A 21506-nucleotide genomic window follows, 5' to 3' on the forward strand; every position below is an offset into this window, starting at 1 on the left:
TTTAACCAAATCAGAAGAGACCCCAAATCATGGAGGGGAGAAAGGGGATAAAAAGATGTTCAGAAAAAAAAAAAAAAAAGAAAAAATAAGAAAACAAATTTAAAAAAATATAAAAAAGAAAAATATATATATTATACTGGTGACTAGAACAGGGTCACCCACTTAATTTTGGGAGTATTTTGGTTTCTTAGAAGAAAGTATCTCCCGAAATTTTAAAGAATGAAAAACATATATAAGGGTAAACACAATGAAGGGATGGAATATGCTTATAAAGATGAAAAAAATTTTGTCTTTTTAATTTCTAAAAAAGGTGTTGATAAAGTAAATTGGTTGGGAGAATAAAGAAAAAGAAAGTGGAGAGATTTTGCTTGGGCTTGTAACTAGAACAAGGCCGGAGCTAGATTTAGGGCATATTTTGATCTATTAGGAGGAGTTGTACCCCAAATTTTTTAGAAGAAAAAATCCTAAAGTTAGATACAATGAAGGATAAAATTTGACTATAATAATGAAGGTTCAAAAGATTATTTTTTTAATGAAATTTATTGTTAAGATAAACTAGTTAAAAAACGTTAAAAGAGGAAAGGGTAAAAGTTATAAAATTAGTAGAAAAAAAATAAATTAAAAAATATTAAATTAACTGCAAGAATAAGGAATCATGGGGATAAAGCCATGAATTCCATGCTTTGCTTTCTCCTTCTCTGGGATTCTGCTGTTCTCCTTGGTATATGAACTTAGTCTTGGCTGGATTTCTTGTTGATCTTCTGGGGGAGGGGCCTGTTGTATTGATTCTCAAGTGTCTTTGCCCCAGGCAGAATTACATATCCCTTAGCAGGGGCTGGGTTAAGTAATCCGCTTGCATTCGCTTTTGGGAGCTTTTGTTCCCTGAATGCTTTTTGTAGAGTTTTAGAGAACAGGAATGAAAATGTCAGCTTCCCAATCTCTGGCCCAGAGGAGTTGAGAGCTTGGGGCCCGACTCCTTAGTGTGCCCTCAGAGACAAGCGCTCAATCACTCCTGTGTCTCTGGCCTCTGGCTGCGCTCTGAGCTCATCCAGCCTGCGACCGGTTCAAGGTAACCCTGAGCTCGAGAGCTCACTCCTCGGCTCTGTCTCTGTAGCTGGCTTCCCCACTCTAATACCTGCGACCTCTGCGACACTCAGACACTCCCGATACTTCTGTGACCCCGTGGGACCTGGGGCCACACTGACCCCACGTGGGCTTCACCCCAGTTTAGCCTCTGGAGCAATGTCCCTCAGTGGAGCAGACTTTTGAAAGTCCTGATTTTGTGCTCTGTTGCTCTGCCCCTTGCCAGGAGCTGGCCCCTTCCCCTGTGGTCTATCTTCCTGTCACTTGGATTCACTTCTCCGCCAGTCCTACCTTTCAGAAAGTGGTCAATTTTCTGTTTCTAGAATTGTTGCTGCTCTTCTTTTCGATCTCCTGTTGGATTTGTAGATGTCCGCGGGTGGGGGGAGGGGTGGTAAGATGGCGGGGAAGTAGGAGGAGGCGCCTTTTCAACCTGTACCCTAAAGTGAGCTGATTACCTACTAAAGAACTCCGATCACCCATGAAATCAGCCTGAGATCATAATCATACACGTTTGGATCTCTACAGGGGCAGAAGATACCAGTGGGCAGGTAAAGCGGAGTGGGAACCGAGGACTGATATCGGAAGATAAACAAAAGGGGGAGGGAGCCACCAGAGGCGACTGGTTGGAAAGTAATACCCCAATACGAGTGAGAGTGCCCTGTGTCTGGGGACCAGCATTAAGTTGGAGACTGGTTGAAAGCACTCCAAAAGAGCAAAGGATCGCGGGGGGAAATTGTGGGAATTGGGGCGGCTAGGGACAGGAGCTTAAGTCCTTGGTCCCAGGAGAGCCTCCCCTGGTGGTGAGCAAGAGAGAGTGCGGCGGAGAAACCAGCTCTTGGTCCCCAAGCTACCAGCACACCCAAGAATGTGTGGGTTCTGGCTCCTGTGAGGGGATGGGAGCCACGCCAGATGGCAGAACACGCGAACCCTGCTACAAAGCCTGAGATACACGCACCCATCCCTCATACTCCCCTGAGAGAGTTACAAAGGCCCGGCCGGCTCTCTTTGACCCGCACCATTGTTTCAGAGCCTAAGACGTGCGTCCCAGTCTCTCCCCTGACAGAGGTGCGCAAAACCCCAGCCTGGTGCTTTCAGACCTGCGCCCCGTTCTCAGTGCCTGAGATGCACGCACGACCTATAGCCGCCTTTGAAAGAGGTGCGTGCAAGCGAGGCACTCTTAGACCCAGAAAGACCAGGCATTCCCAGCCCAGGCCAGTGGAAAAATCTCTGTGTGATCGCTGCTTGGAACCTCTTTGGCGGTCTGGAGCTTCCAGACTGCCGCCCCTGCCGTGGTTTTGGGTACAAGCAAAAGATCCTGCGTCCCCAGGGACCATGACTCTGAACCTGCTCTGCCAGCGGCAAAGGAGGAACTCATCTGGGCTCTGCAGCCATACTGAGGCTTCTCTCTGAGAGGAACATCAGGGTGCAGTCTGCTTTCCTCTAAAGCTACAAAAACCATCAAAATCGGTCAAGGGATTTGTAGATGTTCGCAATGGATTGATAAGCTATCTAGCTGATCCGCTACCTGATGTAGTCTCAGCCTGCTACTTCAGCATCTTGACTCCTCCTCGTCTCTTCCTGTTCTGAAGAAAGATATAAGCCCTATCAGATTAGAGCCCCATCTTTATGACCTCATTTAACCTTCATTACTTCCCTACATACCTTATCTCCAAATACAATCAACTCAGAGGTTACGACATGAACATATGAATTCTGAGGAACACGAAACTGTAACACTAACCATCTCTATTGGAGCCTTTGCCATTTCATGCGTGTTTACCCCTTGAGCCTGATTATACCAGGTATACTGTTTGTCCTTAATTGAAAGGTTGGCAAAGCTCCCACAGAAAGCACATTTTGGAGAATTAGCTGACTGGGGTGGAAGATAATAAATTCAACCTTAGGTGTATAGATTTTATGATGATGGTAGGACAGTGTCTAAATGAGGAATTGGAAGGAGGAACTGAAGCCCAGTGTTAACAAGTGAAGTTGGAGATGGGCTTGAGGAAGTTCAGAATCAGAAGTCAGCCTAACCATTGGCACACTGATGCAATCAAAACAACAGATTTGACCACCTTCTTTTATTGTAGTTCATATTATTGTTTCAGCTTTCAGGTCTCGAGCTCTACACTAAACCTAAGTCTTTCATCTAACAAGGGCAGTGTGCAGGGGAATGATGTGGGCTCAGTGGGATTCATTTTCCATTAGCAGTGTTTTTCTTCATAAAAATTCAAACTTAATTCCACACTGCTTTGCACAAGAGTACCATGTCAGTGAGTCAACATGCCTTCCCATGGGATTCTCAGCTCCCCCAACATGTCAAACTGTCTCATGAAAATGCCTCATTAATTTTATAAGATAGGATGGTTTATTAAATTGCTTTTTAAGCCTATTAGGAAAGAGTAGATTTTATTGTGGGGGGGGGGGAATCCCTCCAGGTTTGACATTCCACACTTTCTTTCCAATTAGTGGTTAATGAAGATTTAAATTCTATTCAGTCATCCCTACCTAGTCTTGCACAATGATAAATCCTTCAAGTGGATAAGGCTGCAATAGGTTAGAATGGAGAAAAAAGGAATACCATCTTACACTGTTTGTTCCATGATATTCAATTACATTCATTCATGTAAAACTGGATATAACTGTTAGGTAATAGATAGACTTGTTTTACATTAGGCATTTAGGATTTGCCTTTTTGAGAATTAGCATAAACATGTAATTTCAGAGTGTTCACAAGGGAATAGTTGTGTATTACTGAGTATTTGCAGAATGACAAATGACCTGGAAGGAAAAAGGAGAACAGCAGCATATTGAATAAATAACAGAATTTGAAAAGATATTTTCATTAAACACTAATGTGAATATTATCCCAATGCCTAAATTTCATCTCCCATTTTCACTTTTATATAGTCTTACTATATTTTATTCTTATGATAAGAAAGGACACTTGAAAAACCATGGTTCATAGAAGATGTTATCATCCCAACACATTGTCTTCTGGTGATGTTCATGAATCTCCATTTTACTTTTTAGAGAGTTTATGTTAGGTCCCATGCAAATGGCATTCTATATTATAACACTTAAGATTCATCTTTCTCTCTACAGGCATCTACCTTCTAACTGAAATTTTTTATAGGAGTTTTCATTAGTGGTTTCATAAAATTATTATTTCTGAATTCTTAATCTCATTCTGTTTGCCATTTATTGTCATAGGAAGACAGTAAAGCTTTGAATCATGGTTTGCAATATATATCATTATATAGCAAATATAACAAGAAGACTATAGCAAACAGAATGGTATCAAGAATATTAATCAAATTATGATATTTTTCACTTGGGCTTAATAGGACAGCTGTCCAAAATGTATACTGGGATTTTTAGGATTTTGTATGAGGTCTAAGCTAACCTCATGAGAACGGACTGCATCTTACACAATAGATCATCTTTAAGAAAGTGACATCACTTTATTTTTTTCTTTTAAAAATTTTATTTATTTATTTGAGAGAAAGAGAAAGAGAGGAAGCATGAATGGGGAAAGGGCAGAGGGAGAGGGAGAAGCAGACGCCACACTAAGTATGGAGCCCAATGCAAGGGCTTGATCCCAGGACCCCGAGATCATGGCCTGAACTGAGGGCAGACACTTAACTGACTGAGTCACCCAGGTGTCCCAAAAGTCAAATTACTTTAGACATATTTGGTTTTAGTAAGTATTATTTTTTTATATCTCTGGACAAAACCACAAGTGTGGAAGAATTTCCAGTGTTTTAGAGGGCATATATACTGGGATGCCTGGGTGGCTCAGTTGATTGGGTGTCTGCCTTTGGCTGGAGTCATAGTCCCATGGTCCTCGGAACCAGTCCCACATTGGGCTCCTTGTTCGGTGGGGAGCCCGCTCTTCTGCCTTCTTTGTGTGCTGCTCTCCCCGCTTGTGCTCTACCTCTCTCTGACAAATAAAAAATAAATAAAATTTTTTTAAAAAAAGAGGATAGGCATACCACTATTGGCCACAAATACCATGCACCAATATCATATAATAACAGAAGAAAGACTTAAAAAAAATATTTAAAACCAAGCCTACAAGCTACTGATAGGGATTTCTATCAGTAAACTGCTTTTGGAGATGCCTGGGTGGCTCAGTTGGTTAAGCGACTGCCTTCAGCTCAGGTCATGATCCCAGCGTTCTGGGATCGTGTCCTACCTTGGGCTCCTTGCTCAGCAGGGAGCCTGTTTCTCCCTCTGCCTCTGCCTGCCACTCTTGTCTACCTGTCCTCACTCTCTCTGACAAATAAATAAATAAAATCTTAAAAAGAAAAAAGAGTAAACTGCTTTTGATTACAAGGCTTAGATTCTTTAGAATATTGATTTCTAAATGCCCACCCACAGACCCATTTGGTTTCACAGGGCTTCCATTAGTCTGTGGTAGAATGAATCATCTATGGGCAACACAATACTTTTATCATAGAATTAAATATATCTTACTGGAAAGAAAGTTCTTCTAATTCAAATACATTTCTTTAAAAAGTTTTGATGTTAAAATGGTTTTTGTATTATAAAATGCCAATAAAGATGGTATTTTTTTTTTTAATGATTTGTTTTTTAAAGGACAGAAACTGGCACCCTTACCTCCATCCACCATTTTATATGAATTTGTACTTAGCTCTAGAACCTGAAAGTTTGGAAGCTGCTTAGTGCAGGGATCCCTAACGAACCTTTTGAGATCCTCTATTCCCTTTGTCCTCTACTGTGGCAGCCACTTCCCAGTATAGGTTCAGGTCACAGAAACACCACCATGATCTACAGAATCTTGCAAACAATAGGAAAGACCCTTGTCCAAGCAACAGGTTGCTTCCTTCTAGGCATTACACCTGCAATTCTGCCACTAGCGTGGGCCATCAACAACCAGCCTGTTATCCAGAGTAGTAGCCCAGTGTCAGAGATGACCTTGTCAAGAGGTTGTGAGAGAAGGAATCTACTTCTGTTTACCTCCACAGGCAAGGATAAAGTTATCTTATCTCATTGCTTCATTGAATCCTCACATCCCATTTACAGAAAAACATAACCGGATTCAGAAAGATTTGTGGTTTGTTTATGGTCTCATAGCAAGTGGCAGACTTAGAAATCACAAATCTCTGACTTTTCCGAGTATCAAGTGACAGCTTTGCAAAGAAGAATCTTTTAGGCAAGATTTGGAAATTATCTGCTGAGGCGTCCAGACTGCAAACAACTGAAGTAAATTTTATGGGGGTTGTGAGAATGAGGCACCTGAAAGTATAACAATTATTTGTGAAATATGGCCCTCATGTAATATTTCATGAAATGATCCCAGTGTTTATCCAAGGCCCTGAAATGTTCTGCATTCATTGGCAACTTGTTATTCTGCTGGAGATAAAACACATTCTAGTCTCTCTACTTAGTTCCACACAGTTAAATGACTCCTTCAGATCACAGCTATTTTTTAATTAAAGGAAATGCGTGCTCCCCTCTGGCTATGCTTCTCAACACTGAGAAAAGTCATGTAACAGAACCAAGGCAAGATCACCCCCCACAACCAAAAGCTTTGTGACAGCACATCTTCCTAAGGATATTGTGTTTGGCAGTTCTGTGGCTAATGGACTTGGTCTGTTTTTTCCAAGAGAGAAGGTTTAGATGATTTGTAAGTTTTTTCTAAATGAAAGAGCAGTTGGGGAACACAGGTGAATAGGTGGAGTATGTTCAAGCCGTCCCTCACTCCATCCTGAAACACTGCACTGGGCAAAGAACATGGTTTGAGCCCAGTTTGTCAAAAGGTTCACACCTGAAGGCTAATTTAGAACAAGATTTTTTTTTAAGATTTTATTTATTTATTTGACAGAGAGAGAGAGGTCACAAGTAGGCAGAGAGGCAGGCAGAGAGGGAGGGGGAAGCGGGCTCCCCGCTGAGCAGAGATCCTGATGCAGGCCTGGATCCCAGGACCCTGAGATCATGACCTGAGCTGAAAGCAGAGGCTTTAACCCACTGAGCCACCCAGATGCCCCTTAGAACAAGATTTGGAGCTGTTCATTTACTTCCCGCTGCTTTCTTCAACACTCTTAGTTTTCTTTTCTCTTGCAAAATATTCCAGACATTATTAATTTATGGTTATAAAATCTAAGGACTGCTATTACACTGTTGGCCATTACACTTCAAACCCAAACAGGCCTTTATAGACATCATTGCTATTCTCAGCAAAACTAGTCTGTCTGGATTTTATCTAGGTTGCAGGTATCTGCAAAAATCAGCCTTAAGAATAAGTCCTTTTATTTAGATTTATAGCTTTTCCTGGTGCATTTCTTTTACTTCCCTTGCCCTAGGGGGACGCTTAATGAGCAACAAGCCCGGTGTTGCTGCTAAGCCCTGGTGAGTCGGCCCTTTGGGAGACCTGAAGTTTGACATTTTGTTTTGACTTTGAATCTGAAAACCAGAAAGAGGGGAACCATGTAGGTGTTGCGGGAAATAGTATGTGGGAAGTGGCTACCAGAGGGGCCAAGGTCAGTCTCCGTTTGGATTAGTCAGTTTATTTCAATGAGCAGACCTATAACACGAGATGAGTGTGTGAGACTATCTGGAGAAATGAAAAGCTGGGATGAAGAGCTTTAAATACTGCTGGCTGTGCAAACTGGTCTTTCTGGGGGAAAGGGGAAATGAGGTAGTTAAAAGGGAGTTGCTGACTGCTGCATAACCCTAAACCGTTAAAATGCTCTACGGTGTCACTGCTGCAACCCTAGAGGGCCCTGGGAGCCAGAGAGCCTCAGAAGGACGATGAAGAAAAAGTGTTTTATACTCGAGGAAACTGGGGGTCCCCCTGCTCTCACTTGGGAAGTGAATATTGTAATAAGACCCTATAAACCACTTTGTGAGTCAGGCTCCTCTCTCCCAGTCTTGCCTTGTGTAGCCCCTGACAGCTGGATGATCCAGAGTAGCATGACGTGTCCCTGTTCGTGGACCAGTCCTGAGAGAGTGGAGGACATGTGGCAGGAATCCCCACAGTTTCTGTGTATGGGATGTGCAATTGATTCAGACTCCTTGATGTTGCCTTCCGTACTCTGTACTCTGCCCAGCTGTACTGCCTGGTGCTCTAGTCTCTTTGGAAAAGGAGAGCCCTCTACCCCCCAACCTGTTTGACTTGTGTCTTTGTGCACTGACCTACTTCTGTTGACCAGGGGAAGGGGACAAAGAGAAGAATTTGTCTCTTTCCTACCTCCTCCCAACTAGTCGGGGTCCTAGCCCATAGGAAAAATCAATCTTTCACAGTGGTATCCATCCCTGAAGCCAGTCTTGCCTTCCAAAGCTGGACCTTACCTCGAAATATGAGAAACAGGATACCAAAGTGGCTAATAAGGTAGGTCACGGCAGCAGGCTGCCTGGGTTCTAATCCCCAGCTCCATCATCTACTAAAATCATGAATTAGGACAACTTATTCAACCTATCTGGATTTCAGTTTTCTTATCAGGAAAATGAAAGTCATATTATACTTAGTTCTTTGAGTTGGTATGAAATTTAAATGAGAACATATTAAATTCTTGGGGACACCAAGCTACTATTATTGATGACTTACTATTCCCATACTCAGTATGTCTGATCAAATGCCCCATTTTGAATTCTGTGATTATTTGGAGTGGCATACACCTAAAAAGCACAGCAAGTATCATATCACTATACTACCCCACTATTTCTTCAGGCCCACAGGGAAATTACTAGAGATAATAGTAATTTGGGGAAGAAATGCTTAAACTTTTTTTTTTTTAAATTTTCAAGTGATCTTTTAGAAAGTTTGAAATAACATTAGACATGAAAAGTAAAAAGACTATTATAAAGAAATACCAACATACTCTTTATCCAGAGGTCCTTTTAAGTTTGGCCAATGGCCCAGTCATGCCTTTTATCGTAAGAGTACAATTCCAGGACCTCTTACTGTACCCAGTTGCCATGTCTCTCTAGGCTCCTTCAATCTGGGGCAAGGCTTTAGTCACTCCTTGACCTTCATGACCTTGACATTTCTGAAGTTGAGCATTCATTTTGTAGAGTTTTCCTCAATGTGGATTCGTCTAACATTTCCTGCACATTATGCATTTTTGGCAAGAATACTGCAGAAGGGAGGTGATGGTTTCATTATATTCTATTAGGTGGCACATGATGCTAATTTGTTCCATTACTGATAGTGCTAATTTGATTACTTGATAAATATTATGTCTGCCAGGACTCTCCTCTGGAACATTACTTTGGAATTACTGACTTTTGTTGTTGTTTTTTTTTTTTTTTTTTTTTTTTTTTTTTTTTGTGGAGATACTTTGGTTTCATGCAAATATCCCATTCTTCAGCTCACGTTCACCTCTAGATGCAGCATGTATTGAATTTATTATTGCTAAATGGGTATTTCAAATTGCAACACTTTTCCTACATTTATTTTTTGATATTCTATTCTTTAGAATAGATCTACCTATTTTTATTAGTTCAGTGGTTTGTAACCCATCCATATGATTATTTTGATGCTGAAATTTTCTCATATTTGGACAGGAGGAACCCCTCCAGTTAGATATGTCTTCCAACCTGTTTTGGCATAAAAAGATGTTCCAAGCTCATTCTCTACTTTCCTTGACCCTGATTTGGATAAGCTACTTGGTTCTTTTAGTGAAGAATAGTATGTAGAAATCAGGGCCTGCTTGCAAGTTTGGTTAATTGATACTGAGGCCTCAAAGTTTGGCTTGCCTTTTATTTATATTTTCTACTAAACCTCTTATTCCATTCTACACTGCAGAGTTGATGAGCCATTGGAATCTTCTCCTGTTCCGTATTTGTATTCACTTCTTCATCAGTGAGAAACCAAGCCCCATCATCCTCAGCATATTTTCTTATTTGCTCAACCCCTTATGTAGGCAATTTCCTAGCTTATAAAGCTCCCTAACCCCAATGCTAATACTCCATCCTTGCACAGCCACCATTACAGGACCTTCCTGATGTCAAGGAAAGAAAGAAAGGGGAGAAAGAGGAAAAGAGCATTAACAGAATTGTCTGAGGTTGGTTATAGCTTCAATGGATGCTTATATTACTTAAAATATTCCTAAAATTACCATTGGGTTTTACTTTTGTTGATCCTTCTGCACCTATGAAATTGCTCTGGTTTCATTTTTTGGTTATTATTTGGTTCCTTTCACATCCTTTGTCATAAGCAGTTTCTTATCCACTGAAAGTAGTAATGGAAGGGATAGATAATCAGTATGGTCAGTAATGCACACAAACCTTGGACCTTTCATTTTGTCAGGATAATATAGTACTATGATTGACAGCACTAATAAAATCCCATGGGTGTGTGTGTGTGTGTGTGTGTGTGTGTGCATGCATGTGTGTGTGTGTCTGGGGAGGGAGGCAGGGAACAGTTTGCCATAGGAATGGGGAAGTTTATTTCCAAAAGGAAGGAAGGAAAAATTGTGTATCCTCTTTTCAATCTGCATCTCTCTTCTGATTCATCGTGATGGTCCCCAAACTCATCTCTTTACCTTTGATCATCTCCAAACTTAGGTTTTTTAGTGGAGACCATGCGTTGTTCTTCATCAACCTGATGTCTCTTTATCCTCTACCACTCTGGGTCCAGTTTTTCCAGGTGGTATCTCCATTGTATTGCAATAACAATAATTTGAATTTTGTCATTATCAAGAAACTCTGAGGTTCTCTGCAGCAGGAATCATTTGATCTGTCTTTAATCCCAAGTCTGAAAGTACTGCAAATTTAGTAAGTACACAATAAACATTTGCTAAATGGATAAATTAACAGATATATGAGATCTACTTAAGGAAGCTAGTATTAGATATTGTCATCTCTTCCTTTACAAGTAAGCTTTTACAGTTGATTATTTTGGAGAATTTCAGGAGTCTGCATTTTTAACAAGAGTCCCCAAGTGATTCTATTCAGGTCACACTTTAAGAAAAATTGAGATTTGCTTTCATGTTCCTGATTTCAAGTTTAAAAGGAGAATTTCATTCTTCAGGGTCAATATTAGAGTAATTTTTTTTTATCATTACAGACATTATGATTATGTGTTTTATAAGGAGTTGAGATGCAACCCTAATTGCCTATTGACCTTCCAGGATGCAGCTTAACATTGCTTTATTTTTTTTCTACAGTATCATGTGTGCCACTTAAATATTTATTTACATTCCTTCAAATAACTCTTTACTATCTATGCACTTAGTGGCTGAATCTAAAATGAAACTTCCTGTTTCTAAGAAATATGGACATACAGTTACTCTTGATACATCATATGCAATAGGCAACTTTTTAAGATTATAAAATTATTAATGCATGAGCACAAATGCAGTGGGCTCAAAAGTATATTGACATCTAGAGAACATTTATAGATAACCTGCTCTGAGATACTATGCACAGGACTAGGTAAGTGGCAAACAGCTTTCGCTATCATGGCATATCTTTCTTTCCCAAGTACGCAGGCTGATATTAATAGATTTTTATCATTTTCTGAATGGCTGGATTGCTTTGTATATTTTCTCACTGAATAATCCCATAGGGAAAACAAAGAATTATTCCCACTTATATCTACTTTTGTTCAACAAAAACCAGAGAGTTGTGAAAGATATATGTGAATTGCATATTCTCTTTGCCTAATAAGATCTACAAGTGTTTGTGTTTTAGGAAAAATAATAAGAAAAAGCTAGCCTGTTCATGTCTGTTATGTCTGCAGATGTGAGCATGTCAGTTGTCTTCATACAGAGAAGAATCTGTACTTTCTCCAGTGGGAGCCTGCACTCTGGATAGAGAGTGGAAGTCTTCAGTGACAAGCTTTAACCCCAGGTCAGATCAGCAGGGCACTTGGCTTATTGCCACACTACTTAAAGAGGCTGAAGCAGGAGGTCAGAGACATGGTCCACTACTCCAAAGCCCCAGGACCAGACTCTGGGTCTCTCACCAAATCAGTCACATCCCATTATCACATTTGATGCATACAATTGTCTGTTTCATTCACCTGTTGACCTTTGTATTTTATCATTACATTTTATATCCTCTAGCCTACTCTCGAGACTCCTACTTTCTTTTGTACCTGGAAGTTTACAACAGAGCCCCAGGATCCTGAAAAAATGGATTATATGCTCAAAGTATGGTTGCCCATTTGGCAAGAAGAGTTTGAATTGCACTCTTCCTATATTGATTTACAGAAAGGAAAAAAGGGACATTATCATGGATAAAATCTGTGAATTAAGCTCTTTCTCTTTCCTTCCTACTTTAAGGGGGAAAACAGGGAAAAATTTTAGAGAAATATAGTCAGAGAAAGAATTTTTTAAAGTATATCACAGAGGAAAAATGGAAATAAACCATTTATATACCAGTAGTCACTACTGTAAAAGTGACTTATATAGTATATCAATATCATTTCCCAACACTAACACAAACATTTTACTACACTCACAATATTGACAGGTTTTTGAGTGTCAACTGATGCTAAGGAAAAGTGAAATTGAGAAATGAGCTATTAATCAACAAAGGTTACTCTCTGAATGTTACATTCTCTTAAGGACACCTCTGCATTAGAGGTTATGGTTTCAAAGTCCAATTATTCCTGAAATTCTCTGCCTGTGTGGATAAATGTTTATGCTCAGTCATCAGTTTATTCAGTAAACTGTGGTATACACGTAGTTACCTAGTGAGTATGATTAATCAGTGTTCACCAAAGTAGCAGAATTTGGCTCCAATGGCAGTAATGGTCTCAAGAGAGGACTATGTTATTAAGACAGGTCATTAAGGAAAACATGGACCAAGTACTCTTTCTTATAGATTTTTATTTATTTATTTGACAGAGATCACAAGTAGGCAGAGAGGCAGGTGGGGAGAGAGAGGAGGAAGCAGGCTCTCTGCTTTGTATACAGAGAAGAATCTGTACTTTCTCCTGTGGGAGCCTGCACTCTGGATAAAGAGTGGAAGTCTTCAGTGACAAGCTTTAACCCCAGGTCAGATCAGCAGGGCACTTGGCATATTGCCACACTACTTAAAGAGGCTGAAGCAGGGAGGTCAGAGACATGGTCCACTACTCCAAAGCCCCAGGACCAGACTCTGGGTCTCTCACCAAATCAGTTAATATGGGCTTGGTCCTAGGACCCTGGGATCATGACCTGAAGCCGAAGGCAGAGGCTTTAACCCACTGAGCCACCCAGGCGCCCCCCAAGTACTCTTTCATACTTGAATATACCTATTCAACCATGACAAACCAGCAAGGCTGGTAGTCAATGAAGGTAAGAGAAAAAGCCTAGCCTATGTTAGTCTTAAGTCTGCTAACTTGTTTTCCACAGATCAGGCAGGCTATGCCACTGGCATTCCTCAGAGGAATTAGCAATATAGTTGCCACTTAATTACAGTATTCTACCATAGATCAATTTTTACTTCAGAGAATGATGCTGGGAAAAGTGCCTAAGGAGTTTTATTTCTCTCTACATATATAGAGAGTTTCTTTCTGCTATCTTAAAAAAAAAAAAAAAAAAACATTTCACAGAAAAGATAGACTAAGGCTCTTTGACTGTATCAGAAAAGCCAGAGCTGTCAAAGCTTCCTTAAATTTATATCTCTAGAAATGGGAACATTCACAGTATAACAGGACTGGGAGAAATTTATAGGAAGCTGCGCCTTCCCGTGAAAGAGAGAGAGAAAAAATGCTTAATGAACCAGGAAAGGAAAGACAGGCATGAGTTCTTAAAGTAAAGGAGGCAGTGAGTTTTTTCCTTCCTCTTACCTCAAATTCCAGATCATATTATTGCCCAGAATGCATCAAAATCAATTAAGAGACCACCCCTCACAGCAGATTTGGGTAAGATTTAATTAATGAAAGGAAGTATAGTTAAAGTCAGCCCCATCACTAACTTGTTCTGTAGTCTTGGGAGATTTCCTAATATCCTTGTTTCCCCATCTGTAAGGTGGGAATAATACTACTATATTCTTGTGAAAGGCAAATTTGTTATAAATGTTAAAGAAAAGAATGTATATAAAGCTTAAACTCTTAGACATCTACTTTTTGGTTGATTGTTTTTTAGTAGAAATAAATATATTAACTTTAAAAAATTGAATTTGACATATAACATTATGTATGCTTAAGGTGTATGTGTTAATTTGATACATTTATATATTTAACATTTTTGCCATTGTTGCAATAGCTAGTGCCTCTATCACATCACATAATTATCATTTCTCATTTTAATGACCTCTTTTAATGTTTAGGCTTAGTGATTATTAGGCTTAGTGATTATTAAACTATATAATAATAACTATATTATTAAACTAAATATAGTTTAATAATCACTTAGTTTTACAAAGCAAAACTATGCTTTCGGTACATGTTGGTAAAGACATGTAAAGAAATTAATATTTATGGGGCACCTGGATGGCTCAGTTGTTAAATGTCTGCCTTCTGCTCAGGTCATGATCTCAGTCCTGGGATGGAGCCCCACATTGGGCTCTATGCTCGGCAGGAAGCCTGCTTGCTTCTCATTCTCTCACTCCCCCTTCTTGTGTTCCCACTCTCTCTTTCTGTCAAATATATAAATAAAAGCTTAAAACAAATTAAAAAAATTTAAAAAGAAATTAATATTTACTAAATGTCCTCAACATCTACTACATTTCCATATGGTAGATGGTAAAATTTTCATCCAAAGTGAAAAAAAAATTAGGCCCAGGGAAGTTAAATAGTGTTTTTAATATATCAATAATTTTCTAAGCTTTTCAATTATAAGAACCTTTTTGAAGATATAAGAATATCACAGACCATTTCATAATAGTGATAAGCATTGTAATTGTTGAATAAGAAAATACACAGTGATAATAATTGAGTATAAATGTATAGCATATCAATCATGATTCTAAAAATATTAAAACTTAAAAAGTAGGTTGATATTTTTATATTACCTATAAATTATGATGTATACATTAGTTCATATCAAGACTTCTTGCAGTAACTCTGTATGGAACCAGAGGGCTTTTTAATCAACAGTCTTAAGAACCTCACACTACATTATTATATATATTATAATGATTAATTATTATACTCATTGATTATATAATTGTTATTAATTATGTAGTGATTATGGGTTACATATTACTGGTTATTATATCACTGGTTTATGATCATTGAGTATGTAATGCATTTCACAGCAGTTTTTTTTTTCTTTTTAATTTCTTTTCAGCATAACAAAATTCATTTTTTACGCACCACACCCAGTACTCCATGCAATACCTGCCTTCCATAATAGTCACCACCTGGCTCCCCCAAACTCCCACCCCCTGCCCCTTCAAAACCCTCAGATTGTTTTTCAGAGTCCATAGTCTCTCATGGTTCATCTCCCCTTCCAGTTTACCTCAGATCCCTTCTTTTCTCCATCTCCCTATGCCCTCCATGTTGTTATGCTCCACAAGTAAGTGAAACCATATGATAATTCACTCTCTCTGCTTGACTTATTTCACTCAGCATCATCTCTTCCAGTCCCATCCATGTTGCTACAAAACTTGGGTATTCATCCTTTCTGATGGAGGCATAATACTCCATAGTGTATATGGACCACATCTTCCTATCCATTCATCCATTGAAGAGCATCTTGGTTCTTTCCACAGTTTGGAGACCGTGGCCATTGCTGCTATAAACATTGGGGTACAGATGGCCCTTCTTTTCACAACATCTGTATCTTTGGGGTAAATACCCAGTAGTGCAATTGCAGGGTAATAGGGAAGCTCTATTTTTAATTTCTTTTCTTTTGGAATTTTTAAGAAATTTTTATTTTTTATAAACATATAAAAAACAGGGTACAGGTCTGTGAACCGCCAGGTTTACACATTTCACAGCACTCACCATAACACATACCCTCCCCAATGTCCATAACCCCATCCCCCTTCCTAAACTCCCTCCCCCCAGCAACCCTCAGTTTGTTTTGTGAAATTAAGAGTCACTTATGGTTTGTCTCCCTCCCGATCCCATCTTGTTTCATTTATTCTTCTCCTACCCTCTTAACCCCCCATATTGCATCTCAACTTCCTCATATCAGGGAGATCATATGATAGTTGTCTTTCTCCAATTGACTTATTTCGCTAAACATGATACCCTCTAGTTCCATCCACGTTATTGCAAATGGCAAGATTTCATTTCTTTTGATGGCTGCATAGTATTCCATTGTGTATATATATCACATCTTCTTTATCCACTCATCTGTTGATGTGCCAGTTGATGGACATCTAGGTTCTTTCCATAGTTTGGCTATCGTGGACATTGCTGCTATAAACATTCGGGTGCACGTGCCCCTTCAGATCACTACGTTTGTATCTTTAGGGTAAATACCCTATTTTCAACATTTTGCGGAACCTCCATACTATTTTCCAGAGTGGTTGCACCAGCTTGCATTCCCACCAACAGTGTAGGAGGGTTCCCCTTTCTCCGCATCCTCGCCAGCATCTGTCATTTTTTGACTTGTTAATTTTAGCCATTCTGACTGGTGTGAGGTGGTATCTCATTGTTGTTTTGATTTGTATTTGATTTGTATTTCCTTGATGCTGAGTGATATGGAGCACTTTTTCGTGTGTCTGTTGGCCATCTGGACGTCTTCATTGTAATATCTGTTCATGTCCTCTGCCCATTTCTTGATTGGATTATTTGTTCTTTGGGTGTTGCGTTTGCTAAGCTTTTTATAGATTTTGGACACTAGCCCTTTATCTGATATGTCGTTTGCAAGTATCTTCTCCCATTCTGTCAGTTGTCTTTTGGTTTTGTTAACTGTTCCCTTGGCTGTGCAAAAGCTTTTGATCTTGATGAAATCCCAATAGTTCATTTTTGCCCTTGCTTCCCTTGCCTTTGGTGATGTTCCTAGGAAGATGCTGCTGAGGCTGAGGTCGAAGAGGTTGCTGCCTGTGTTCTCCTCAAGGATTTTGATGGATTCCTTTCTCACATTGAGGTCCTTCATCCATTTTGAGTCTATTTTCATTTGTGGTGTAAGGAAATGGTCCAATTTCATTTTTCCTGCATGTGGCTGTCCAATTTTCCCAACACCATTTATTGAAGAGGATGGACATTTTTCCATTGGACATTCTTTCCTGCTTTGTTGAAGATTAGTTGACCATAGAGTTGAGGGTCTATTTCTGGGCTTTCTATTCTGTTCCATTGATCTATGTGTCTGTTTTTGTGCCAGTACCATGCTATCTTGATGACGACAGCTTGGTAAGAGAGCTTGAAGTCTGGAATTGTGATGCCACCAACTTTGGCTTTCTTTTTCAATATTCTTTTGGCTATTTGAGGTCTTTTCTGGTTCCATATAAATTTTAGGATTATTTGTTCCATTTCTTTGAAAAAAAATGGGTGGGATATTGATAGGGATTGCATTAAATGTGTAGATTGCTTTAGGTAGAATAGACATTTTCACAATATGTATTCTTCCAATCCAGGAGCATGGAACATTTTTCCATTTCTTTGTGTCTTCCTCAATTTCTTTCATGAGTACTTTATAGTTTTCTGAGTATAGATTCTTAACCTCTTTGGTTAGGTTATTCCTAGGTGTCTTATAGTTTTGGGTGCAATTGTAAATGGGATTGACTCCTTAATTTCTCTTTCTTCTGTTGTTGGTGTAGAGAAATGCAACTGATTTCTTCACAGCAGTTTTGAAACATTTTTAGGTAGTTGGTTTTTCTCACTGTTTCACTTATATTAAGTTTACTAAAAATATAATATTTATATAAATAAGTTTTAATAAACATAAACTTTAATGGATATCTTTTATTGCAATTAAAATAAACACTCATGTAGAGTATATGTAGTTTAGGCATATTTTTGTGGGACTTCACATTAATAAGAAAAACTCACTTTGATAATGCAGTGAGTGACAATTTCAGAACCAACATTAGAAAGTTTTTTGTATACAAATCTGCTTTATATTCTAGTCACAGTAACATTAGGAAATGAGTAGTTATCATCAAAATTGATTTAAAACTCACCAGCTGATGAGTTCCCTTTGTTTGATCTGCTTTGAAGTTCTGAGAACTGGAAATCTCATCCCCTCTGACTCTATTTTAGAAATCCCCTTTAATACAACACTTGAGGAGGACTGCCTCTGGCTATGTTACCTAAAATGACCGACAGTGATGACTTTCAGATACCACTTTTTTTGAGGTGAGAAGATAAAAACACAATTATGGTAAAATACATAAAGACTGTAAAATTTCCCTTACTTTTGTTTGTTCTTTCCATTTGTACAATTTGTGTAAATAGAATATAAGAAACAGAATATGGTAAGACTACTATTGTGCCATACTTTCTTAAAGGCAGTTGACAAAATCCATATATTTAGAGAATGAAGCAATACTGTCTCTTGAAAAGTGGCTATTCTGACATGCATAAAGGAGAGTAGGCTACTAAAACATTATAAAATTTACTTAGTTAAAAACAAATTTCTTTGTTGCTGTTGTTACGAGTTTGCCATGAGAACACAGGTCTTATAAAAAACATCACTAAATTTAAGACAAAATGGAAAAGGAAAAGATTCCCATCATACTGCTGTCATTGGACATGTAAATTCAAGCAAGTCTATTACTACCAGCCATCTGTTCTACACATATGGCTGGAATCAACAGAATAACCATCAATGTTTTTGAGAATGAATCTGCTGAAATGGGAAAGTTTCCTTTAGATATGCCTACATCTTGGAAAAACTTAAACTTGAATGTGAATAAGGTATGGCCCTGGGTATCTCCTTGTGGAAATTTGAGACCAGTAAATATGTGGCCTTCACTAATATTTCAGGACACAGAGACTTTATAAAAAATATGATCACAGATACACCTCAGGCTGACAGTGTTGTTCTGATCTTTGCTGCTGATATTTGTAAATTTAAAGCTAGTGTCTCCAAGATTGTGTGGACCTATCAGCATGCCCTACTGGTTTACATGTTGGGTTTGAACCAAATAACTGTTGGTGTTAATACAGTGGATTCTACCAAGCCATTCTATAATTAAAAGAGATTTGAGGAAGTCAGCCTCTACATTAAGAAAAATTTCCATAAACTTAACACAGTAACATTTGTGCCAACTTCTGATTTGAGTGGTGGAATGTGTTGGAACCAAGTGCTAAAATACCTTGGTTCAAGAGCTGGAAATTCACTAGAAGGATGGAAGTGCCAGTGGAATTACACTGCTTGAAGCTCTGGATTATATCCTGCCACCAAGTCATACAATTGACAAGTCCTTCATCTCTCCCTCCAGATTGTTTATAAAATTGGTGGTAGTAGTATAGCTGCTGTGAGCTGAGTGGAGACTAGTGTTCTAAACCAGACGTAATGGAGCACCTGGCTGGCTCAGTTGATGGAGGATACAATTCTTGATCTCAGCATTGTGAGTTTGAGACCCAGCATAGAGTATGCTTAATAAAAAATGAACCAGGCAAAACCACCATCTTTGCTTCATTCAGCATGACAACTGAAATAAAGTCTGTTGGAATGCATTTTGAAAATTTGTGTGAAGCCTGGGAACAGCATGGGCTTCAGTGTCAAGGACATGTCTGTCAAAAATGCTTGTGACAGTGCGGCTGGTGACAGCAAAAATGACTTACTAATGAAAGAAACTGGCTTCACTGTTCAAGTGATTATCCCAAACCATTTGGGCCAGATTAATGCTGTTACCCACGTGAGCTGGAGTGTTCCACTCCTCACGTTGCTTGTAAGTTTGCCAAGCAGTGGAAGGAGAGATTGTAGCTGCTCTATTAAGAAGATGCCAGTTGGCCCAAATTGTTGAAATCTAGGGGTGCTGCTATCATTTAAATGATTGCTAACAAAATTATGTGGGTTGAACATTTTTATTGTCCTCTGGGTCACTTTGCTGTTCATGGTATGATGCAGACAGTTGTTACAAGTGCCATCATGGCAGCGGACAGCACACGCTGCTGGGGCTGGCAAAGTCACCAACTAGGATCAGAAAACCCAGACTGGCTACATGAATATTCTCTAGAACATTGCACTGTCCTGACTGTGGAAGAATGTCTATGAGCTCTTTGTCTCACTTGCTATTTAAGTTTAATAGTGAAAGACTGATGAATGATATAAATGCTATGTAAAACCTTCAAAAGGAAAGGAATGTTTTCCAGACCATTTTTGAGGTGGTTTTAAACTGTGAGATTTTAAAATCAGTTCTTCTAAAGTAGGAACATCTTGACCAAAATCTGTCAGAGAATTTTGAGACCCATTAAAGTGAAGTTTGATAAACTTGTCTTCTTTTTGTCAATACCAAAAGCTTCCAACAGAATTTCTTAGGCAAAAAGACTTAAGGAAAAAAAAGTTGACCATGATCTATTTCGGGTGCTCCATTTGCCAAAATTTGGTGAATTTGATATTTCAGAATTAATTCATTTTTCTCAGGACAGTGATTAAAGTGTTTTTTTTCTAAGAAAAAAAGGTTGGTTTTTTTTTTTTTTTTCCCCCTTCATGTACCTCTCTTAAGTTGATTTAGATATTAGGTTAAAAAGTTATGGGAAGCATTTTTCATTTTGAATATTTCTTATTTCTTGGAATAAGTAAGCTAAGAATAACTTGTAGTATTGTATGTTACCTTATAAGGGGTCCAAAATTCTGCAATATTAAAAGCCCTGTGTGTTACATAGAGAATTTAATTTTATGTATTCTATCAATATTTAGATAACTTGTTGGCACAAACTCTTACATTTCATTTCCCAGTTTTTAAATGTATTTTTACATTTACAAATAATGCAGTAGAGTTTGTTAAAATAGAAGAATCTGACTTATGAGGTTAAGTATTTTTGGAGTGACCTGCTTTTAAGAGTTAATGGTGTCTTGGGGCGCCTGGGTGGCTCAGTGGGTTCAAGCCTCTGCCTTCAGCTCAGGTCATGATCCCAGGATCCTGGGATGGAACCTCTGCTCAGCAGGGAGCTTGCTTCCCCTCTCTCTCTGCCTGCCACTCTGCCTACTTGTGCTGTCTATCAAATAAATTTAAAAAAATTAATAAAAAAGTGTTAATGGTGTCTAGTTTCTATGGAAAATAAAGATACTGAAAGTTAAAAAATAAAAGCTGTTTCAGAGTTCTTTTTCTTATAAGGATGAAATAGTTTGTTGACTTTCAATACCTTCACCAAAAACAAACAGAAAAGCAGATGTGATAAGCCAAAATAAAAAAAAAAAAAATAAAAAAATTGATAACATCAAAAAAAATTCAATGATATAAAACATATTTTTTTGCTTAACTGTTTGATATCATCAAACATATTTTGTTATCAAAAAGCAGATAAGCAAAAAAATATGTTTGATATCATTGAAGAGATATCAAGGTAACCAAGGCATCAACAGTTAGGATCCTGAAATAAAGAAACAAAAATTGGGCTAAACCCCACATTACAACTATTCTAAAAATTTTACTACTTTTAGGAGTGCCTGGGTGGC

General features: G+C 38.6%; 1 pseudogene; it reads left to right on the forward strand.

Moving 5' to 3' along the window:
* The window catches only part of LOC132018678 (elongation factor 1-alpha 1-like), a 49253-nt pseudogene extending 29442 nt beyond the window's left edge, over window positions 1-19811 (forward strand).
* The last annotated feature ends 1695 nt before the right edge of the window (window positions 19812-21506 follow it).

This window comes from Mustela nigripes, chromosome 5 (genome assembly GCF_022355385.1).
Source record: "Mustela nigripes isolate SB6536 chromosome 5, MUSNIG.SB6536, whole genome shotgun sequence".
Classification (NCBI taxonomy): domain Eukaryota; kingdom Metazoa; phylum Chordata; class Mammalia; order Carnivora; family Mustelidae; genus Mustela; species Mustela nigripes.